The sequence below is a fragment of the Myotis nattereri genome, assembly GCF_964212035.1.
Source record: "Myotis nattereri genome assembly, chromosome: X".
Classification (NCBI taxonomy): domain Eukaryota; kingdom Metazoa; phylum Chordata; class Mammalia; order Chiroptera; family Vespertilionidae; genus Myotis; species Myotis nattereri.
The window spans coordinates 114,922,824-114,947,495 of NC_138078.1; the positions used below are offsets into that span (position 1 = coordinate 114,922,824).

Consider the following 24,672-nt stretch of genomic DNA (forward strand, 5'->3'; position numbering starts at 1 on the left):
GCCCCAGACAGAACACAGGCATTGGCTAACCTAGACCTGCACCTCCCTTGAGGCCTCAGAGCCATAACACCAAATGGACAGTTTCAGAACACGTCAAAACACCACCCAACCACCTGCAAAAGTGACACATTCAAGGGAAGGACTCAGGGGGAACCATAGTCCCACTGAAGTAATCCCTGCTCTGTGGCGTGGGCTCCTGCACAACTGATACTCCACAGTGGTCATAGCCAGTCCTTATGGCTAATCAGCCTGGGGGTAAATCCCTCCCATTGATGTGTCAACAGCAATTAAGACTCAATTACAATAGGAGGGTGTACACAGGGAACTTCAAGTGGGAAGGCAAGTGCACATCTGAACTTCCTTGCTCCAGTAAACAGGGAGGCTTTGCCACTGGACCCTGCAGAACACCTACTATGTAAGTTCACTCCATGAAGCCTGGGAAACATAGCAGCTCTACCTGATACATAGAAACAAACACAGGGTAGCTATCAAAATGAGGAGACAAGGAAACAGGTCCCAAATGAAAAAAACAGAACAAAACTCCAGAAAAACAACTAAACAAAATGGAGACAAGCAATCTACTAGATGCAGAATACAAAACACTGGTTATAGTGATGCTCAGTGAACTATTGAGAATTTCCACAGCATAAAAAAAAATGAAAACCATAAGAAAGAGCCAGTCAGAAATGAAAGACACACTAACTGAAATGAAGAATAATTTACAGGGAGTCAGCAGTCGAGTAGATGAAACCGAGAATCAAATCTGCAATTTGGAATACAAGGAAACACAAAACACCCAATCAGAACAGCAAAAAGAAAAAAGAATCTAAAAAAAAGTGAGGATAGTGTAAGGAGCCTCTGGGACAACTTCAAGCATACCAATAGTCGCATCATGGGGTGCTAGAAGGAAAAGAGGAAGAGCAAGCGATTGAAAGTCTATTTGAAATAATAATGATGGAAAACTTTTCTAACTTGGTTAAGAAATACACATACAAGTCCATGAAACACATAAAGATGAGCCCAATATAGCCCAAATCAAGACACTTCATAATTAAAATGGCAAAGGTTAAAGACAGAGCATTTTAAAAGCAACAGGAGAAAGGTAGTTACCTACAAGGGAGCTCCCCTAAGACTGTCAGTTGATTTCTCAACAGAAACATTACAAGCCAGAAGTGACTGGGATGAAATATTCAAAATGATGAAAAGCAAAGAACTAGAACCAAGATTACCCTATGCAACAAAGCTATCACTTAGAATCAAAGGACATATAAAGAGCTTTGCAGACAAGGAAAAGCTAAAGGAGTTTATCACCACCAAACCAGTGTTATACAAAATGTTAAAGGGTCTGCTTTAAAGCAAAGAAGAAAAATGATAAAAAAAGAACAATAAAATGGCAATAAATATATATCTGTAAACAATTGAATCTAAAATACAAGCAGAATGAAACAGGCTCATGATACAGAGAACATTGGGATGTAAAATGCAGCACAGGGAATAGAGTCAATAATCCTATCTAATAATAGAGAAACATGGTAATTAACCATAATTTTGCTACCCTTCCCATTGGCTAATCAGCGAGATATGCAAATTACCTGCCAACCAAGATGGCCGGCAGCCAGGCAGCTGAAGCGAACAGGAGGCTTGCTTGCTCCAGTGATGGAGGAAGCCAAGGTTCCCCGCCTACCGCTGCCAGCGTCTGAGCTTGCACTCTAAGCAAATATGTTGCAATTATAGAATCTAAACAAACCCCAGAAACCTGCTTTCAGCCGTCAGAGCTGGAGCGAGCAGGACCACAACAGTGTTACAATTATAGAACCCAAACAAACCCAGATCCCTGCTTTCAGCAGCCTAGGTCTCAGAGTTGGAGCCGAGCCTCAGAGCTAAAGCCGGCTCTCAGCTCCAGTGACAGCCATAGAAGGTAAATAAATCCCAGAATAAAAAAAAAAAGAAAGAAAAAAAGGAGCGGTTGGGAGCTTCAGTCACCCGCCAGCCTGAAAACAGCCCTCACCTCCTCACCCAGACTGGCCAGGCACCCCAGTGGGGACCCCCACGCTGAAGGGTGTGTGACCAGCTGCAAACAGCCATCATCCCCTCATCCAGGCTGGCCAGGCAACTAAGCTGGATGCCCACCCTGATCTGGGACACCCTTCAGGGCAAACCAGCAGGCCCCCACCTGTGCACCAGGCCTCTATCCTATATAGTTAAAGGGTAATATGCAAACTGACCCTAACAGCAGAACGACTGGGAATGACTGGTCACTATGACACACACTGACCACCAGGGGGCAGATGCTCAATGCAGGAGCTGCCCTCTGGTGGTCAGGTCGCTCTCACATGGGAGGAGCTCTGCTCAGCCACAAGCCAGGCTAATGGCTGCCAGTACAGCGGTGGTGGTGGGAGCCTCTCCTGCCTCCTCAGCAGCGCTAAGGATGTCCAACTGCAGTTTAGGCCTGCTCCCCGCTGGCAAGTGTACATCCCCCGAGGGCTGCCGGGCTGCCAGAGGGATGTCTGATTGCCATCTTAGGCCCAATCCCCCGGGGAGCGGGCCTAAGCCAGCAGGTGGTCATCCCCTGAGGGGTCGCAGACTGCGAGAGGACAGAGGCCAGGCTGAGGGACCCACACCTCCCCCCAGAGTGCACAAATTTTTGTGCACTGGGCCTCTAGTCCTATATAATAAAGAGCTAATATGCAAATGATCATCACGCCTTCACACCCTCACACTGGAACTGCTCAGACACACAACACTGGGGAGAGAGGAATGGGGATCAGCCAGGCACAAATGAGCTGGGGGGAGAGGAATGGGGACCAGCCAGGCTGCAGCCCAGGAGAGGGACAAGCCACCCACCCCACGGTCCTGAGTGCCAGCGCCTGCGCCTGTTGCCCAGGAGAGGGCCAAGCCACCACCCCCGCAGTCCCAGACGCAGTGCCTGCAGCTGCGGCCCAAGAGAGGGACAAGTTGCCCACCCTGCGGTCCCAGGCACTTTTGTCTGCGGCTGGCCTGGGTAAAGCTGGCCTGGGTCCTAGGTTCCTGCAGCTGGCCAGAGGGAGGGAAGCCCAGGTCCTGGGTGCCTGAGACTGGACAGAGGAGAGAAACCTGGGTCCCAGGTGTGGGGCGAGGCAGAGGTGGTTAGGGGTGATCAGGCCAGCAAGGGAGCAGTTAGGGTGATGAGGCAGGCAGGCAGAGGAGTTAGGGACAATCAGGCAGGCCGACAGGTGAGCAGTTAGGAGCCAGCGGTCCTGGATTGTGAGAGGCAGTCGAACAACCCCTGAGGGGTCCCAGATTGGAGAGGGTGCAGGCCAGGCTGAGGGACATTCCCCTCCCCATGCATGAATTTCATGCTCCGGGCCTCTAGTATTCTAATAACTAAGTATAGCATCAGATAGGTATGGGATATAGGTGGATGAATCTTAGTAAGTTATATAGTGTCTAATCCAGCCGTGGGCAAACTATGGCCTGCGGGCCAGATCCGGCCAATTTGAAATGAATAAAACTAAAAAAAAAAAGAAGACTGTACCCTTTTATGTAATGATGTTTACTTTGAATTTATATTAGTTCACACAAACACTCCATCCATGCTTTTGTTCTGGCCCTCCGGTCCAGTTTAAGAACCCATTGTGGCCCTCGAGTCAAAAAGTTTGCCCACCCCTGGTCTAATCACTGGGGTCTACACCTGAAACTAAGGTAATATTGTATGTCAACTGTAATTGAAAAAATGATCTAAAAAAAAGAAAAAGAAAATTAAAAAAAGGAAAGATTGGAAAACCACAAATAAAGTGAGAAAATAAGCCATAGACTGAAAGGAGATGTTATCAAAATATATAACTAACAAAAGATCAGTATCCAGAGTATATAAATAATTTTTAAAAATCAATTAGAAAAACATAACCTGCTCAAAGGAAAAATAGGAAAAGAACTAAGTGAGGCAATTCACAAAGGAAGAAAGTCCAATGACCAGTAACTATGAAAAGATATTGAACCCCACCAGTAATAAGATTGTATATCACCTATTAGACTAGAAAACTTAGTAAGTCTAATTGTTGGTGAGAATATAAGGAAACAGGAATAGCTATATGTCTCTGATAGGAGTGAAAGCAGATACTATCACTTTGGAAGGCAACCTGTATATCTAGTAAATTTGAAGATGAAAACCCAATTATATTTAACCAGAAAAATATTGTAAATTAATTCCATGCTACAAGTTTAAGGAAGTTTATTGAAGCCTTGTTCATGGTGGTAAAAAGAATTAGTTAAGCCCTGGCTCAGTTGCTTGGGCATGGCCCCCTGCACTGAAAGGTTGACGTTCAATTCCCAGTTGCAGCACATGCCCAGGTTGCAGGCTTGATCCCCTGTACGGCGGGGGGGATGCAGGAGACAGCTGATCAATGTTCCACTCTCACACAGATGCTTCTCTCTCTCTCTCTAAAATGTCTACAAAAATATATTTTAAAAAATAAAAATTTTTAAATTACAATGTCCATCAGAAGAGGAAATGGATAAAGTTTGGTTTATTTAAGCAATGAAATATTCCACAGCAACAAATTGTTTAGATCTATTTGTATCAACATGGACAAATCTAAAAACAATGCTGCTTGAAAAAAATTAATTTACAAAACATCCTATCTAATAAAAGAGAAACATGGTAATTAGTGTACGACCGCTACCCTTCCCACTGGCTAATCAGGGCGATATGCAAATTAACTGCCAGCCAAGATGGTGGCCGGCAGCCAGGCAGCTGGAAGCGAACATGAGTCTTGCTTGCTTCAGTGGCGGAGGACTCCAACGTTCCCCGCCTGCCGCTGCCGGTGTCTGAGCTGCAACTCTAAGCAACTATGTAACAAATATAGAAGCTAAACAAAACCCCAGAAACCTGCTTTAGTCGCTGGGCTTCAGCCAGCAGGATCACAACATTGTTTCAAATACAGAAGGTAAACAAAGGCCAGAAACCTGCTTTCAGCAACAGAGGCCTAAGAGCTGGAGCCTCAGAGCTAAAGCTGGCCCAGAATAAAAAAAAAAAGAAAAAAGGAGCAGTTGGGAGCTTCAGTCACCCGCCAGCCTGAAAACAGCCCTCACCTCCTCACACAGACTGGCCAGGCACCCCAGTGGGGACCCCCACCCTGAAGGGTGTGTGACCAGCTGCAAACAGCCATCATCCCCTCATCCAGGCTGGCCAGGCACCCCAGTGGGGACCCCCACCCTGATCCAGGACACCCTTCAGGGCAAACCAGCCGGCCCCCACACGTGCACCAGGCCTCTATCCTATATAGTAAAAGGGTAATATGCCTCCCAGCACCGGGATCAGCGGAGCCGTGAGGCCTCCCGGCACCGGGATCAGCGTGACAGGGGGCAGTGCCCAAACCCCCTGATCGCCCTGCAGCTCTGTATGTGACAGGGGGTGGGGCCACAACCTCCCTACCCACCCTGCTCTGTTCATGACAGGGGAAGGCGCCCCAACTCCCTGATCAACCTTGCTCTGTGCCTGATAGCGGGGAGCTCCCCAACCCCCTGATCGCCCTGCGGCACTGTGTGTGACAGGCTCTGGCGCCCCAAACCCCTGATCGGCCCTGCTCTATGTGTGACATGGTGTGGCTCCCCAACCCCCTGATTGGCCCTGCTCTGTGTGTGATGGGGTGCGGCGCCCCAACCCCCCCCCCATGGACCTTGCTCTGTGTGTGACGGGGTAGAGCCATAACCTCCCCATCAGCCCTGCCCTGAGTGTGACAGTGGCGGTGCCCCAACCCCCTGATGGGCCCTGCTCTGTGGGTGATAGAGGGCGATGCCCCAACTCCCCTATCGGCCCTATGCTGTGAGTGACACGGGGGAGCTCCCCAACCCCCTGATAGACTCTGCTCTGTGTGTGACAGGGGGTGGCACCGCAACCTCCCCATCGACCCTGCCTTGAGTGTGACAGGGGTTGGTGCCCCAACCCCCCAATCGGCCCTACCCTGAGTGTGACTGAGGGTGGCATCGCAACCTCCCAATCTGCCCTGCTCTGTGCATGACAGGGGCGGTGCCCCAACTCCCCAATCAGCCCTGTTCGGAGCCTGACCAGGGGCTGCCCCTAGGGATTGGGCCTGCCCTCTGCCACCCAGGAGCAGGCCTAAGCCAGCAGGTCGTTATCTCCCGAGGGGTCCCAGACTGCGAGAGGGCACAGGCCGGGCTGAGGGATCCCCCCTACCCCGAGTGCACAAATTTTTGTGCACTGGGCCTCTAGTATATGATATTTATGCAAATTTTAGGGGCAAAATTCACTTTAGTAAATTTTAGTGATGGGTACTTACATAGTAAAATTATGAAACTATACATGAAAGGATACAAACCAAATCCTATTTCAGAAGAGTGGTTAACTCTGGGAAGAAAATGGGAGGTGGAGCTTTACACAGGTCTTTTGTTTCTTTAAAAAGAAAGAGCACTATGAAACTAACGTGGCAAGATGTTAACAGAGGTTTAATATTGATTGTGGGCACATAAATGTTTTATTTTCTGCTCTTTTCTGTTATGTTAAAAAGGTTTCATACAGAAAAGCCAAGTCAGTGTTTATGCATGTTTTTCTGCATGTGTTCAGAAAAGACCAGGGACAGAAAGTGGAGTTACTCAGTGTACAAGGGTGATGGAGTGTGGTGGATTAGACAGAGTGACATCATCAGCTCTGTTCATCCAATGACAATCATTACCAGCTAGACATAAAAAGGCTATAAAATTCAGGACCGGGAAATTATTTTTATTTTGTTTTTGTTAATCTTCACCCAAAGATATTTTTCCATTGATTTTTAGTGAGAGTGGAAGAGAGAGGGAAAGACAGAGAGAAACATCAATGTGAGAGAAACACATCGATTGGTTGCCTCCTACATGAGCCCCAAACAGGGCCTGGGTCAGGGAGGAGCCTGCAACCAAGGAGGGGCCTGCCCTTCACTGGAACTGAACCCGGGACTCTGTTCTGCAGGCCGATGCTCTAGCCACTGAACCAAACCTGCTAGGGAAGAACAGAAAATTAATGAAACATCTTTGCAATGTCTTTTTTTTCCCTAAGTGAAGGGCTTCAGTGGTCATTTTAGGCATGGACCAAAAAAAAGTCCTTTTAAATCATCTAGTCTAGCCCACGTCCTTCACATGCAATCAGCTTCAATCTATTGTGTCAAGTGATTGGCCCTTATCTCTCTGATACATCACAAGTGAAGGAGGTCCTGCAGTTTTTAGTTCTGCTTATAGTAAATCTTGATGGCTTCACAGCTGAGTGACAGAAGTGGATACAGTACAGGATTGGAACCTTGAGAATTCAATCCGTGGCAATGACTTCTTATAAGTTGGACATGTGGCTTGACCTCTCTGGACCTCTGTTCTTCCATCTTTCAAATGAAGATAATACTATCAACCAGCAGACACTATTTTAAAATATACTTCTTTCCCCGTATGTCTACCATTAGATAAATGCAAGGTGCTACACAATAACCTTGTGATAATGTCATTGCAACTTATGGCATGAGATTCCTTTACAGGAAAAAGCCGCTTTTATAAAGGCTTTTGGTACTCCCATCAACTAGCTCTCTTAGGAGAGCCTCAAGACTATCTGCTTCATTTAGAATATTTCAAGGGCATAATAAGATTATAAACTATTTATTAAATTTCTAGATTAACCATCACCCAACTCTGAGCATTAACTATTCATTTTGCAAAGTGACTTAGTAATAAACATGGTAGAAACATGGGAAAAATTCAGACGTTTATGAAGACTAACTCCTTGAGTGCACATTTGCAGACAAATGTGCAAAAGGTAAAGAAGAGGGGTTTAAACTCCACACAAAGTTGCCAATGGGCACAGCACAACATCTCTGAAATGCTGCATGTTCCAAAAAGCTGTTGATCTCTTCTCCTTAGGTTAATCAGTTCATGCTTAAAATATATGCTAATCAGTAGCCAACTGCCTACTTTACTACCTCAATTGAAACTCTAGGTGTTCAATACTAAAGGAATTTGATTTTGAAAGAGCTAAAAAATACCTGAAGAGATACACACACACACACACACACACACATATTTTAGCTAGGCATTAATATGTTACAGCAAAGTTATTATGCCATTTTATTATAAATTTCAGTTCAATTTCTCTAAGCAGAATGGGAATGAAGTTAGATTAAGATTCACTATGTTCATTTGAAGGTGACTTACTTTTTTGTTGTTGATCAAAATAGGTACATAGTCACCATGGATAAGGTACTTCCATGCCTAAAATTACTTCTAGAGAGTTTGTACTTGAGGGCTCAAAAGAGTACAACCTTTCCATGTAACTAGATACTTTTGGTAAAATGACAAGACAACAAAAAATAGTCAGATAATAGTTGGCTGTCTCTAAACATTACTCTCAGTTGGGTGGAGAAAGTATTTTTCCCATGTCTTTCTGCCTCAATGGAAAGCACACACTTTTGTCCTTTTGGTTTAAGAAAGAAAAGGAAAACAGGGGAGCAAACAGATAAGCTATAGAATTTAAACTAAAACTAAACCCAGCTACACTATTTAGGGAGCTTGTATTCTTTAAATGAAAGCAAGGACTCCTGCAAAGGCAAAAAGACTTCCTCGGTACACAACATGTGTTCCCTGTTATTAGGGAAGAGTTGGCAAAACTCAGCCCAATCTTGTACAATTGCTTCTGCAGCATTCCTGCTAACCTGGGGCTTCTCAAAAGCTCTGCATGCCTAGCATAGGTTGTGACCTATCTTGGCTAGCGGGTGAGTAATCTGGCTGCCTCTTTCTGAGAACGATCAAAAAAAGGAATGAATTTGGAGATGATTCGATAGATAAGGAATCAACATGCCACCTACTGGCCCTTTTACCTCTGGTCAGACCTACTATGTCTTGATCATCTCATGCTCTGAAACCATGGTCTACTTACCAAACAGGAAGATATATGATCCCAGTTTAATTTTGATGGAAACAGACGCCCTGCTGGGGATTATAAAAACTCCCAAAGGTCTGTAAACAAAGTGTCCAGGACATATTAAGAATATACTGAATAACTTTATCTCTAATGCATAATTACTGTCAATTGGCTTATTTGTGGTCCGTTTTCCAATAGCAAGTTATATCTGCCATTGAACAGTTGGCCTACAGAAAGTCAATTTGGTTCCCTAGAAATATTATAAAATTTGCAGCATTTAATCTCCCACTTATAGTGTTATCAGAGCTGGGTGTACACAAAAAACACAAAGGTTTTTACCTTTACTCCCCCTTAGTTTTCCAGGTCTCTTCTGATATTTCTTTATCACCTCTTGTGATTTCCAAGTTCTCAGTCTACTGCCCAGAATTTCACATTACCATGACCCAATGTCCCATGTACCTTCTAATGCAAAGTCTGTGCTTAATAAATATTTGGAAATCAATAAATGAATGAATGCAAACCCCTGAGGCCTGAGATAATCCTCAGGATTCTGCTACATGACTAGAAAAACAGATAAGCTTAGTCCTTTGCTGATGTTCTATTTTTGAAAAGGAAACTAAGTTGGAAGTTGAATGACAACTACATTGTGTCTTAGTCAACTCAGGCAGCCCTAACAAAATACCATAGATGAGGTGTCTTAAACTACAGGAATTTATTTTCTCACAGTTCTGGAAATTGGAGATCCGAGATAAGAGTGTCACCATGGTTGAGTTCAGGTGAGGACTCTCTTCATGGCTTACGGATAGCCACCTTCTAGCTGTGTCCCCACATAAGAGAGAGAGGGAGAGCAAGCATTCTGGTATCTCATAACATCACCAATACCATGATGAGGGTCCCACTCTCATTTAAATCTAATTACCTTCCAAAGGTTCCATCCCCAAATACCATCACAACGGGGTACGAACTTCAACATAAGAATATCTGGGTGCACAATTCAGTCCATGGCCCATTGGTTTCATTTTCAGGCTAATTACCAAGGACTTCTTGTCTGAAGGTCAGAATACTAGGAAATTATATTCCTGAAAGAAGGAACCAAATAGGTTTTTTTTTTCCCCTTGAGTTCAGCAAACTACATAGAATTCCTTGACATTATTGCTGCCAGTCATTTTATTCAGGTTCCCTTGGATCCAATGTTAATTGCCTGCATAGTCCCACCTCTCCTTTTAAACCTCAGGTCCTTTCATCAAGCATGAACATACCTTTAACAATGGAAGCCTCAAATGCTGTTATTCAGGATGTTGGTTTTGCCTTATCCAAGGTCAAATGCAAGTAGTAACAAGAAGTGATCATGTACTAGGTATTCATACTGGCCATAACAGAATTAGATAGCAAACATTGTGTCTATTCTCTGCAATAAATAAATAATACTTTTTCCCATTATGCATTATTTCACTCTTGAAATGAGATATGTTTTTACCTAAGATGCATTATGTCTCACTTTTCTAGACCCATTCCAAGTTCATTAACTCCATGAGCAGCTTTGCCCAGCATTCTATTCATCTGGAACCCCTTGTTCTTACTGCTAATTGCAACATGTTCAGTTAGACTGGAAGTCTAATAAGGATGCTGTTTACCACTTCATTCAGAGCCTAGGAGTGTATTAACTACAGCTGATTCCTGTTGCCTCTCCACTCCTCCTACCACCAACACAATCTCCCCCAGCTCAGAAATCTGTTCCTCACTTCACCACTCCTCCTTAGTGGTTCTTCAGCTAATTTGAACAATGCATGAACCCAGGTGGAAGCTAACCAATTTATATTTCACATATTTCATAAAACTCTGCAGAAGTCTACTGGAGGAAAATCAGATATGGTTGAGCATTTTGTTTTTTAGTAAAAATTGGTTCTGTTTTAAAGGAGGGATCCAAAGTTGATTCTATTTCTTCTTTATAAATCCATACAAGTCATGATGCAGATCTCAGCAGAGCTTTTCAAACTCTTCAGCAGCACCCCTTGGTGCTTGTAGCTCCCCTCACTGAGGTGCCTATTTGCCTTAGTATGTCTTCTTCACGTTGTGTACTTGTTTAACTTCCTTGAGGTTTTAGCTTTACATTCCTCTCCTCCTGGGATGCCAGAGGAATGCAATGGACAAATGCACTCAATGATTCATTACCATTAGCAGCCAGAGTGAAGTGAAGAACGTTATCAACTTCCTGGCTCTCTAGTTCTGTTCACAGGAGAGCCGCATTGTCTTTCTTTACCTTTCTCTGGAGATGCAGTTTATGTAACAATCTTTCTCTAGTTCAGTGCTCTGTGGAATCTTTACTTAGACATAAGCAAAGCCTCTCCTTTATTTCTGTATCTAGAGTTTATGACACTGGATCTTCCAGACAAGTAGAAAGCAATTTTCAAGGACATAGAAATACTTTGCTATTTCTAGTACACAAACTACTGTAAAAGTGTATTCTAGGTTATCCTTTCCAATGTATCTAATTACTCAATTCTGTTTGAATTGAAAATTGGTTGCAAGGCAAATGGACACATCCTGATCCAACTTATTCTCGATCTTATACTAGTACATGCATGGGAAACAGTCTATAGACCTACATTGGATTATTAAGAGAAAGTTCCCCTTCTATAACATTCTCTTTGGTGCTCCCAGCAGCAGTCTCTCAGTCTTGATGTACTGTGTGGTTGAATGGGGTGGTGGTGGTGGAGGGAAAGGTTAATCATTTTATACTATGTTTTGAGTGCTTCCAGTAAAAGGCTATATATGCTCCAATAGCTAATGATAGCTAAGGCTTTTAACCACAGGCCCTTGCACAGAACTAATATTTCATGTTGAAATATTATATGTCACTGACTGTGGAACTTTGGTAAACATGAGTAAAAATATGTTTGTTTACCTGGTCCTTCAAAACAAATGATCTGCATTTGGTGTTATATTTCTAGGAAGGTATCTACAATTGGCTTGATGTGGATAGTGTTTATTTTAATATATTTATACTAGTGACCCAGTGCACGAAATTCATGCACAGGGGAGGGTGTGTTCCTCAGCCTGGCCTGCACCCTCTCCAATTTGGGACCCCTCGAAAAATGTCCTGCCAGTTTACAGGGATTGGGCCTAAACCAGTAGTCGGACATCCCTCTCATAATCCGGGACTGCTGGCTCCTAACCGTTCACCTGCCTGCCTGCCTGCCTGCCTGCCTGCCTCTAACCACTCTGCCTGCTGGCCTGATTACCCCCAATGGCCCCATCCCCCACCAGCCTGATCACCAACAACTGCCCTCCCCTCTTGGCCTCTAACCGCCTCTACCTCGGCCCCACCACCATGGCTTTGTCCAGAGGAACATCTGGAAGGTCTCCTGGAAGGTCTCCCAGTCTAATTAGCATATTACTCTTTTATTAGTATAGATATATTTGTCTGTAAATATGGTTATGATTGCAGATATGAGTAGGACCAGGTAAAATTTTATAGAATGGGCCTTTTATTACAGATGGTGTGCCATGTATGCATTTTTTCTAAAGAAGTAAAAATTACTTTAAAAAGTGTTTCAGGAAGACTTTGAGAAATTTACAGTATCTGCTTTTCTTCCAAGAAAGTTGTCACTTTTATGCCAGAGTGAGAATTACTTGTATGCTTTGTATGTCAGCAGTGGGCCACTGTGACTGGGGGGCACTTAGCTTGACTTGAGGGTAATTATCTTGCTCACTGGCTGGGAGGGAGGGTGTGTGGCAGAGGAGATAAATACTGGGTTCTGGATTATTCATAGGTTGCTAACTTTCTGGATTGATTGTGCAAGCCCCTCCTTTTATTGATGTCCACCTTCTGTTGACAGACATCTACCCTGGGAGAGAAATGAGATGAAACTCTCTTTCTTGTCATTGTAAAAAGCATTTGAATTCCTAAGGTGTGATAAGGCCACCCAGCCATCCACAGTCAAGGCACACATTTTCATGGAGGATGTTCCCACTCTTGAATAAATTAAAACAATTTTTTTCTTTTAATTTAAACTTTCTTCTATAACTGGTTTCTTGTTACTTAAAAGCTAGTTGTTTTTTTTAAACTGCTTCCAAAGCTTTTCAAGCTGTATATGTCCTTGGAATGAATTTATAAATAAGAATTGAGTCTGGCGGGTGTGACTCAGTGGTTTAGCATCGACCTATAAACCAGGAAGTCACAGTTTGATTCCTGGTCAGGCCACATGCCCAGGTTTTGGCCTGATCCCCAGTACGGGGTATGTAGGAGGCAGCCGATCAATGATTCTCTCTCATCATTGATGTTTCTATCTCTCTCCCTCTCCCTTCCTCTCTGAATCAGTAAGAATATATTTTAAAGAGAGAGAGAGAGAGAGAGAGAGAGAGAGAGAGAGAGAGAGAGAGAGAAAGAGAAGAGTGTATATGTTTGTAAATAAGAAAACATGTATTTGATGCTCTTAGAAAATCTTATTTTCTTTCATTAAAACTTGTGCAGTATAGGGAACTCCATAGATTCTCTCAATTTGAATAAAGTTAGAGGGAAAGGTACTAATTCAGAGTTCCTTGGGAAAATGTATCATATATATATATATATATATTTAAAAATATTCAGAAAATATATTTGGATCTAAATATCTTCTATAATTTTAACCCTAAAATATCAATTTAAATATTTTAAAAATGGTTGGGATGTTTGTTTGTTTTTATTTTTTATTTATTTTTTTAATATACTTTATTGATTTTTTACAGAGAGGAAGAGAGAGGGACAGAGAGCTAGAAACATGGGTGAGAGAGAAACATCCATCAGCTGCCTCCAGCACACTCCCCACTGGGGATGCGCCCACAACTGAGGTACATGCCCTTAACCGGAACCGAACCTGGGACCCTTGAGTCCGCAGGCCGACGCTCTATCCACTGAGCCAAACCGGTCAGGGCGGATGTTTGTTTTTTTAAATAAGTTAGGTTACTGGAGTTCTACATGTTACTGGATCACCTGGGGTAATTTTCTGATTGGAAAATTAAGAATTATAGTCAGAGGAAAGGACATTAGAATTTTAAAAGAACATATTCAATTTACTTTAGAAGCCGAACCTATCTTATCATATGACTTGTTTTGTATGTCTGTTAAACTATATTAACACATAAGCATTGCTGCTATTGGGACAAACAGTGACAGTTGATTCAGGTCATTTGAATGTCCACTGTCTGTTTTAATTTGTATGCTCGTTTTGACTCTGTCATATGCTCAATCTTCAGTGGAAGTCATGAGAACCTATTATTTTTTCCTGCTCCCTTCTTTACATTGGAAATATTCTTTTTTACCCAGAGGGACCTTAACTTTGATGTAAGGGATTGTTTCCATTGCCAACTTTTTTCTTCCTTGCCAAGTAAGAGAGTTGTTGTGAACTCTTCAGTGATGCCTTCCCCAGGATATATGCAGATGTGGTTGGGAAAAGTCATTTCATCCCCGACCTTTGCATGTCAGGTGCTGGGGTGCCCGGGTGCCGCCTGGCCTGCGCCCAGGCTCTCCTGCCCTCCGATCGCCATGGTGATCACGGGGCCGCAGAGTTTTATTTGTTTCAAAGGAGTATAAATTATTTAAGAATTAAAGCTATGTGCACATGGCCAAAAAAAACAAAACAGTCGGCTCCACCAGTCCCACCTGTCCCACCCGTCCCGGCAGGGACTGACAGCAAAGCCCCTCTCCATCCCGAGCCCTCCAGCCCCGTGCAGATGGAGCCCCCCCACCCCCTACCCCCCACCCCCGAGAGCCGAGCAGCGTGGACCTGAGGGCTGTGCACTGGGAGCCACTGCAAAGGGAGGGGGGCAGGTAGGAGCAGCGAGCCAAGAGGGCCCACGGGCCGCAGGCCTGGGGCTGGGGAAGTTGCCAGAAAAGAAAAAGAAGAAAGATGCAGAAGGACCCCGGCCCTGGATCTGCCCTCCACAGAGGACTTCGAAGCCCTGGTCTCGGCCGCCATGAAGGCTGATGACACCTGTGGCCTCCTCAAGTGCCGGGCCAGCGTTGTGACTCTGGGCCAGCTCTGCCCACACTGCAGCCACCGCTACTGCCTCAGCCACTGCCCGCCCGAGACCCACGGCTGTGGGGGGAGGGCCCAGAGATTCAGCCGGGAGGCAGTGCTGTACTCCGGCAGTCGGGCCAAGGATGGGTCCCTGGACCCCGCCAAGAGGGCCCGGCCAAGAGGAGCCTGGATAAGAAGCTGGGCGAGCTAAGCAGCCAGAGGAGGAGCACAAGGAGGGAGAAGGAGATGTGAGCGGCCCTCACACCCTCCGGCCTTGTCTTTGCAAATGCGGGTGGAGGCCAGCGGCCGTCCCTGGTGCTTTCTGTGCCTCATAGCTGCTCCGGTGATGTGACCAGGGCTGCGTGAGCAAGCCAGGGGCCTCTGGGAGGGGGTGGGTCCTCGGGCTCAGCGTGCCCTGCCTTGCGCTGGGGTGGGGGCGGGCTTCCTGGACCTTCCTGGGGAGAGCCGCCCCAGGTCTCAGTTTTGCTGGCACCAGGGCCCCCTGGGGCTCTCCGAGGTCCCTCGCCAACTGCTTTAAGAGAACCTTTAAGAGAGGTTCCGGGAGTCCGGGTTGCCACCTGTCCTGCGCCCCGCCCTCCCGCCCTTCGGTTGCATTGGTGGGGGTCCCGGGTTGCTGCCTGGCCTGCCCCCGGCCCTCCCGCCCTCCAATCACCATGGCGGGGGTCCGGGGTTGCTGCCTGGCCTGCGACCGGCCCTCCCGCCCTCCGATCGCCATGGTGATCACTGGTGCAGGCCAGCTGGCCACCCCGGCCCCTGGGGGTCCGCGGTTGCTGCCTGCCCTCCCACCCTCCGATTGCCATGGCGATCAGGGCCGCAGGCCAGCCGGCAACCCCAGCTTTCCAATGGCGATCACTGGCTGGGGGGTGGGGAAAGGCAGCCTTTGCCCACCCCCCAACTCTTGCCTGCCGCCTGGGTTGCCGATCACCATTCTTCAGTCCTTCCCCTTTCGCCTCTCATCATTGCGAGTATGCAAATTAACCACCATCTTTTTTGGCTGGCAATTAATTTGCATATCTCGCTGATTAGCCAATGGGAAGGGTAGCGGATGTATGGCTAATTACCATGTTTCTCTTTTATTAGATAGGATTACATTCTTTCTGCTTATCACTTCTGAAAACACAATGTTTCTAAAAATGAGGTCCACAGACACCTGCATCAAACTCACCTACATAGTTTGTTAAACGTGCAGCTACATGAACCCATCACAGGCCATGTAATAAAGAATCTCTCAGGGACTGTGATGTAGAAATCTACATGTATCATAAGCACTCCAGGTGACTAGTAGGCCCATTAGAGCTGAGGAGCCACAGAATTCTTTGGAGGGGGGATGCAGTGGGAGTTAAACATAAAAGAAACACCTTTAATTATTCTAAAAATTATATTTTGTCTTCTTTTAAAATATAAAACATGGGGACATACATTTTTTTTATTTTTTTAATATATTTTATTGATTTTTTACAGAGAGGAAGGGAGAAGGATAGAGAGAAACATCGATCAGCTGCCTCCTGCACACTCCCTACTGGGGATATGCCCACAACCAAGGTACATGCCCTTGACCAGAACCGAACCTGGGACCCTTCAGTCTACAGGCCAACGCTCTATCCACTGAGCCAAACCGGTTAGGGCGGGACATACATTTTTAAAAATAATGACAAGGTGAGGACACAGGGGAAGCATCCTGGAGAACATGGCATCTAGATTTAGATCTCAAAGCTGCACAGAAGTCTGGTAGGTTGGGAGGGAGATGAGTGAGTGGATGAGGGAAAGAGGGTAGGAGAACATTCCAGATAGAGAACAGATATACTGGTAAAGGCTTAGAAGTTTTGAACAAATAAACACTTGGCCAAAATGTAGTCTTCAAAGAAAATATATTGCGTTTATTCAGACCCAAAGGAGAGGGTAATATGGAATTTCAGGCTGTGTGACAACTGTATAAATATTTTTTTTTTCTTCCTGGCTAGAGTGGGGTAGTTGAAGGGAGGTTAGGAAGATACTAGTATATGCCCAGATTGTACTAGTTGTAAGCCTTGCCCATGACATAGTGCAGGGGAAAAAGTAACCTTTAGTACTTTCATCCTGCTTGGAAATTGCTGACCTGATTCTTTTGATTGGGAAGAAAAATGACATCGGTGGGTGTCAAACGGCAGGTGGTGACCACTGTTACTCTAAAGACAATATATGAAACACTGAAAATTTATTTTCCAATAAACTTGACTTTCTGAGCTGAACCACCAAAAAAAGAGGCCATACAATAAAGTATAAAGAACAAGGATATTTATAATTGTCATTAAATATAATCCAAGGGAAGTGATTCACCAAGGCTCAGGTGCAGGTTCCCCATCAATACAATTTACAAGGGTTCAGCTTACAAAGCTACACTTCCATCTGACAGTGATTTCCTTTTTTATTTTGTTTTGTTTAAAGTTGACCACCATTTTCAATCACAGTTATCAGTACATCACTTGGATGAAGGTGCCCCAGCAGTCCTTTTTTTATCTAATTCCTGAGGTGGCCCTAGATTATCTTTCACAAGCAAAGTCTACAATGATAACAGGAAAAGCAAATTAATTCAAAGATGTGAGTTTATCAAATGCCATCTTCTAAGGGTCACATTTTTTACTAAATACAAATCAAATAATCTTTTGAAATGAGGGGTGTGGTTATACAGAATCTTATTCTGCCCCCTTGCATGGTTAATTCAACAACCTTAATTCATATGCCTTTTATGATGAGTTTTATAAACAAAAGCAGTCATCAATTTGCCAGCTAAATAAGTCATTTTAATATTGTGAGACATATTTGTATTTTTTAAAGGAATTAAAGTTGTCATCAGATTAATCAAAAGAAATGGCATAAATCTAGCATGGTAAATGCTGAAATAAATATTTTCCAGCTAAATCGTGCTAATCCTAGTAATAATATATCTTAAATCAGCATTTCCTAATGTGTGGAAATGTTAGTGAGTGTTTTAAGAAAAAAAGTGGGGGTCTCAGTACAAATAAATTTGGAGAACTTTGTGTTAAACACATCAGAACAGGTTTCTTTATTATAGGACTTCTCAGAGCCTTTAATAGGCTGATATGCATCATCAATTACCAAGAGCTGGATCTGGCATGCAGCACTTTGTAAATACATTAACTGTTTTTTTCTTTTTTAGTGCATAGTACAAAACTAGGGCTTCACTATAACATATTTTAGGAAATTAGAATATATGTGGAATGTTTATTCCTAAACTTAAGAAATAATATACATCTTGGCCCTGACTGATGTGGCTCAGTTAGTTAGGCATCACCCCATGCACCAAAAGATTGTTGGATAGATTCCTAGTCAGGACACATGCCCGTGTTGTGGGCTTGATACCAGTAGAAGTTATGCAGGAGATAGCCAATCAAAGTTTCTCTCTCACACTGAGGTTTCTATCCTTCTCTCCTTCCTTCCTCTCTCTCTAAAAATCAATACAAAAGAAATAGCATACATTTTGCTTAATCATTTGTTTAAAAATTGGCTTTGTAAAAAAAATTCTTCAAAATTTGTAGAACATTCATTAGTGCTGTCCTGTAATCAGCAACTTTTAGCTTTGACAGTGTAGTGTGTCTATAACTTCTGTATTGGACATGTAATTCAGGGTGATCAAGTCAATTGGACTAAGCCAAGATTACCACTTTCCATGATCGATCCACAGATTGTGGACACAATTAATTGAAAGTATGTGTATGCAAAATCAGAGAGCACAGAGAAAGAAGGTTCATTTGCTTGTTACATTCCTCATATATTCTCATTCAAAACAGAAAAACTAAATGGGTGTGGTTATCAGAATATAGCTGTCAGAAATTGAATAAAATTGAGTATTTCTGCAACATTCATAATTACTTTTAGAAGACTGAACAAGAAATGCAGGTCTCAACAAATCACAATGAGCCTTGAGATTCTGAGTAGGCTTTGTAATCAGCAAACTAAAAAATCACCATGCAGCTCTAGCAATACCATCCTACAATATATCTCTTGGCATTACTATATATATTATTGAGGCAATTGTATTTCTTTGGGGAGGTACACATTGTGACAGTTTTACATGATAGCTCTCAGCAGGCCTTTCAGTACTCTGACAGATAACCTAGTTTATAGAACTATTTTACTTATTTTAAGAGGTCTCTAATCGTGTAATCATAGGTGATTTAGAAATGGCTTTGAAGAAGAACTCTTAGAGCTATTGAATTAATAACATGCATTATCAACATTCCATGATATTTTCATGCTCCCAAAATGTTCACTCTCTAAATGAGCCAATCTCATTCTCTGTCCCTCCCATACATGTAGGTATGTGAACATAATGTGGGCTGCATTAGAATGAGTACTCTAATTTTATATATCACAAGAGATAGCATCTCTTGGTATAATACAGTCTTAAAAGTCATTTTCAAAAACTATTAGTGTTCCTAAAATTTCTGTGGCCAGCCAGATGAGTACTTCCCCTGCCCATAGTTTCCAGTGCTTTCCCACTCCTATTCATCCCCATTCTCACCAACTTCTATGGCTCCCCTTATTGAGTTGCTAAAAGTAACACATTGCTGATTTTGAAAAAGACTGTTCTGTGAAAAAGCATGGACATTCTCACATACACACTGTTGGTAGAACTGCAAACATATGTAGCAGTAAATATATTTCAGATATCTCTTGTTTATTTTCCTATCAAAATATTACATGTGTATACTCTTCAACTCATAAATTCCACTTCTAGGGAAGCTATTCCTATCTCTTCCCACAGGATAATTCCACAGGAGCACAAATATGTATGTACATGAAATTCATCGTAGCATTACTCATAAAAGTAAAATATTGGAAATTGCCCATACAATTAAAGGAGTATCAAGTAGCAGAGGCGTATCTATATATACTGTCAAAGAAAGATCTCTAAGGTGAATTTTTAGGAAAGGGAAAAGGCAAGTCAGAAAACAGCAAATATATCATGATCCCTAAATTTAGGTTTTAAAAATATTACTGCATACCTGTCAAGCTATTATTGTTGAGCACCTCTAGATAGGAGAATGGATTTGGACAGGTTAGGGATGAAGAATACAGATATCTTCAGATTTATACTTTTATATGGTTTGTTTCATTTTTACAATAAACATATAATCATGTGTTATTTGCATATCTAATAGTTTTTAGACTAAAATGTTACTGCAATAATTTCCAAAACATGAGTTTCAAAAATCATACAGTCAAGGAAAAGAAATGAGGCAGCTGATATCACTTATCAGGCACATTAAAGTATTATTAGGAGACCACGTATTATTTCTCATAAGTTTTAGGCCAGTAAATTATCTATTATCTCTTTGAGTACTGTGGCCCATAGACTCTCTAGACTGTACCCCATGATCATGGCCTTATATAATCCACTACCTTTGAGTGTAGGAATGACCTATGACTTGCTTCTAACTAACAGATTATGGTAAAGGTGATAGGCTATAACTACCCTAATTACATTTATACATATAAGACTCCTTTTACTAGTGTTCCTTTTACTTATACATATAAGAATCCTTTCTCTCCTCTCCATCTCCTTCTGATGCTGACTTTAAAGAAGATGCCATGGCTGTGAGTGGGCCTACAGTGGTGGCCATGTGCCAAGTACTAGAGAGTAGCCGCTAGTAATTGAGAGTGACTCTTGACTGAAAACCAGCAAGAAAATGGGAAAATCAGTCCTACAACTGCAGGAATTGAATTCTGCCAACAACCACATGAACTCAAAACAGGATTCTCAGATGAGTCCTTGTAATTTCAGCATGGTGGGACCCTGAGCAGAGAATTCAGTTGGGTGTGCCCATACTCCGGATCACAGCTACTGTGAGATAATAAATGTATGTTGCTTTAAGTCCTTAAGTTTGTGCACATTTGTTACACAGCAATAGAAAACTAATATATTTGCTTTGTTATACAATTTGATACCATACTAACCAGTAGAAGACAAGAGAATACACTCAATCTGTTATCACATCTACCAACTCCCTCTGACTGAACCACTCACAAATGCATACACTTAAACTTTATAAATCACTTTCTGTATGCTATACATTTATATCCCTTATCCTCACATTACTCCTATGAAGTGGCCATAGATAAGGATTCTGAGACTTTAAGAGGTTACAAAATTGGCCCAAGGTGGCACAGCTAATAGGTAACTAATCTGAGAATCATACTTAAAACTTCCGTTTAACAGGACATAAAAAATGAAAAATCAACAAATGATCCAAAATGTGATCATTCCACTTCACTTCCATAAAATACTTTAAAAATTAGTGATTAAAAGAAGTTAGTAGTCTGGCTATCCACCTAAAGGTGGCAGATCTAATCCTACTTCTCTTTCCCCAAATATTACATTTTCCAGTACTCATTCATAGTGATTGAAAATAAAATCTCAGTAAGAATTGTTACAGTAGAACCTGTTTACAATGTGGCTCATTATAAGACAGCTTCAGATATTCGGTCATTCACATAATTTCCTCTCTCAGTTACATCAAGAACACTGGCTAATAACCCATGTCAGGGGTAGTTCTGTTCCTTAGTATCAGGAGATCTATGACTTTTAAATTCACATGGGCTTCCTTTTAAAGGAAGTAAACCCTACAAACTATAAAGTTATAAGCACAGAGCTACATACTAGAATATGACACAATCAATGTAATCATCAATAGGCAAGTTAAGATAAACATCATACTGACAGAATATGTAGCTGAATAAGGCCAGAGAAAGAATGACTCAATTTTACTTTTCCCATGGGCAAAGGCAGAAAAAATGTCATCATGAACAAATTAAAGCCCTACCACGAAGCATTTGTACAATGTGCCATGCCAAGAAGCAAAGGGCAAACCACTAATCTCAACAGATAATAATTAGAAAAAAAAACAGCACAGAAATAAGCAGGAATACTAGGATGAAAGGATGTTAGGAAATATCACTATCACCTGTGATGACTCTTTTAGAATGTGTATTTTGAGTGATTTTATAGGTTGTGATTTTCTCACTCAAGGCATTTAGAATTGGCATTCAAAAACTAGGAAAGCCAAGTTTAATTAACTTAGACTTGTGAATAAAGAGACTGGAGAGCAAGAGGGACATCCAATAATACGGCTACAATTTGCTGTTCAAACTGCAGAACCATAGGCACTGCTGCTTTTATGGCCTCTTCATCTTATCAGCGTAAATTGTTGTCACATCAAAAAATGATCTCTGTGATCCACATTTTACCCCATTTGTGACCTTCTCTTTTCTTTTTGCTTTCCCTTAAGAATCAGTACAATGTATAATTTGGCCCCTGAGATCAGAGACTAAGGTCAAAATGAACTGGGTAGACTCTAGGACTGCTTTGAATAATATAGTTTAATGCAAGAGAATAATCAGATAGATTATCTGAGGACTGCAGAAAATTTCTGGTTTAAAACTGGTCACTTTGGGATGAGAATGGGTAGGAAAGAATAGATGACAGATCAAAATCTGTCTTGTATCTAAGCAGCATACATGTGCCTATGCACATACATATACAACATAATAATAAATTCATGATATTCAGGCAACACACAATAAAGTTCAAGTACCCCATCCCAAAATACATCTCACTACTCTTCTGACCTTTTTGTTCCAGTACAATTTTTTTCATATTGACTCACAACATAATCCTTAAGTGAAATGCTGGGTTGCTGCCTCTAGATTCATCAAAAACACATTCAATCTTCAAAACCCACTTACTCTGTGCACCCTCTTTAACCACCCAACCCAATCTTCATTACTCTGTGCACCCTCTTTAACCACCCAACCCAATCTTCATTGCTCCCATTTCCCATTCTTAGGCTATTTCCTTTAAATGATGATCATTATATCATAACTTATACTAGAAAATCCTTTAAGTATATGCTCCATCTCCTGAGGTAGACTGTATTAATTATTTGAGAGCTGAATGCTCACAGTCAAGTGAGAGAGACAAATACCTAAACAAATGTCTAAAACACAATGCAAACATGTTTTTAATAGATATGATAATACAGAATGTTGTAATATCAGAGAGCAAAGTGACTTTCTTTTTGTGAGACTTGGAGAACACTTACAGAAGAGCTGGTATATGAACTGACTATTCATTCAATAGTGCTTAGAAGTTTGCCACATAGAAAAGAAATAGATATTCCAGGTAAAAGGAACTGTATGTATAGATTTGTGAAAGAGCCTGGTGTACTTGAAGACAAACTGAATAAATGAATATCCCTGTGGAGTTTCAGAGGTTGGAGAGGTAGGTTGATGTGAGACGTTATGGAATATAAGTTTATCTCACAATGTCATTAAATGATAGTTATTAAATGTTTTGGTAGGGAACTAGCATGGGAAGATTTGAATGGACAAAGGTATTTCTGGTGACAGTGTAAAAACTGGATCAGATAAGGGCAGATCTGAAGGTAGAAAAATCAGTTAGGTGATTGTCATACCACAGGTAAAAAATTATAAGGGATTAAATGAAGGCAGTTGTTAGACATGAAAAAGGGGGGATATTTTAGAAATTGAATTCAGAAGTAGAGCTGTTAGAAATGGGAGCAGAATTGGATGTGGAGTAGAAGAAGGAGCCTGGAATAAATTCAAAATATACATACCATGGGAGACTAGATAGATGCTAATGTCATTAATTAAAACAAGGAATTCCTAAATAACAGAAGATAATGGCCCTCGCCAGGTGGCTCAGTTGGTTGGAGCATCGCCCCATACACCAAAAGATTGGGTTTGATTTCTGGTCAGGGTATATATCTAGGTCACGTGTTTGATCCCTGGTAAGAGCAAGTACAGGAGGCAACCAATTGATTGATCAATATTTCTCTCTCCTCTCTCTCTCTCTCTCTCTCTCTCTCTCTCTCTCTCTCTTTCTCTCTCGACATATTCTCAAGTGAGAGTTTTTTGAAAGGGGATGAAGATAATGAATTGGTGTTGTTTGCACTGAATTTGAAGAACATGAGAGCCACCCTATAGATGCCCAATAAAAGTTAGAAATAGTTCTTACGAAAGTAGGGACTAGATATCTAGACTAAGAATCCATTGGCAGTGTTTAAAATCATAGATATGGTTTTTTCTCAGAAAAAGAGTATAAAAAAGAAATAAAAAGGTCCAAGGACATATTTGTGAAGCACACTGATAACATTGAAGGGCAGAATGATGAAGAGACATCAGTGAAATAGTCTAAAAGTTTTGGAGAACCTAGAGAAATCTTTTTTTCCAAGGGAACAATTGCACAACAGTAATAATTTCTACTAACATTCAAGTAGGATAAAATCTAAAGTGAGGATTTGGCTAAATTGGTAGTGCTGATCTTCATGACTGTACTAGATTAATAAAAATAGAAGTCAACTTGCAGTTTATTTATTTATTTTTTTCAATAAATACTTTTGCTCCTACTATATGCCAGAGATATTTACAGTTGATAAGGGTTCAACATAAATCCCTGATCTGTGGTGTTTATATTCATGTGGAAAGCGGATAAATAGTAATTCTATCTAATAATAGACAAACATGGTAATTAACTGTACCTCCAACATGCTTCCCATTGGCTAATCAGGGCGATATGCAAATTAACCGCCAACTAAGATGGCGGCCGGCAGCCAGGCAGCTGAAGCGAACAGGAGGCTTGGTTGCCCCGGCGATGGAGGAAGCCAAGGTTCCCCGCCTGCCACTGCCAGCCTCTGAGCTGCACTCTAAGAAACAATGTTGCAATTATAGAAGCTAAACAAACCCCAGAAATCTGCTTTCAGC

General features: G+C 42.2%; 1 protein-coding gene across 1 annotated transcript in view; it reads right to left on the reverse strand.

Annotated features, from left to right (window-relative positions):
* TENM1 (teneurin transmembrane protein 1) overlaps window positions 1-24,672 on the reverse strand; it is a 934,848-nt gene that overhangs the window by 508,243 nt on the left and 401,933 nt on the right. The window lies entirely within an intron of this gene.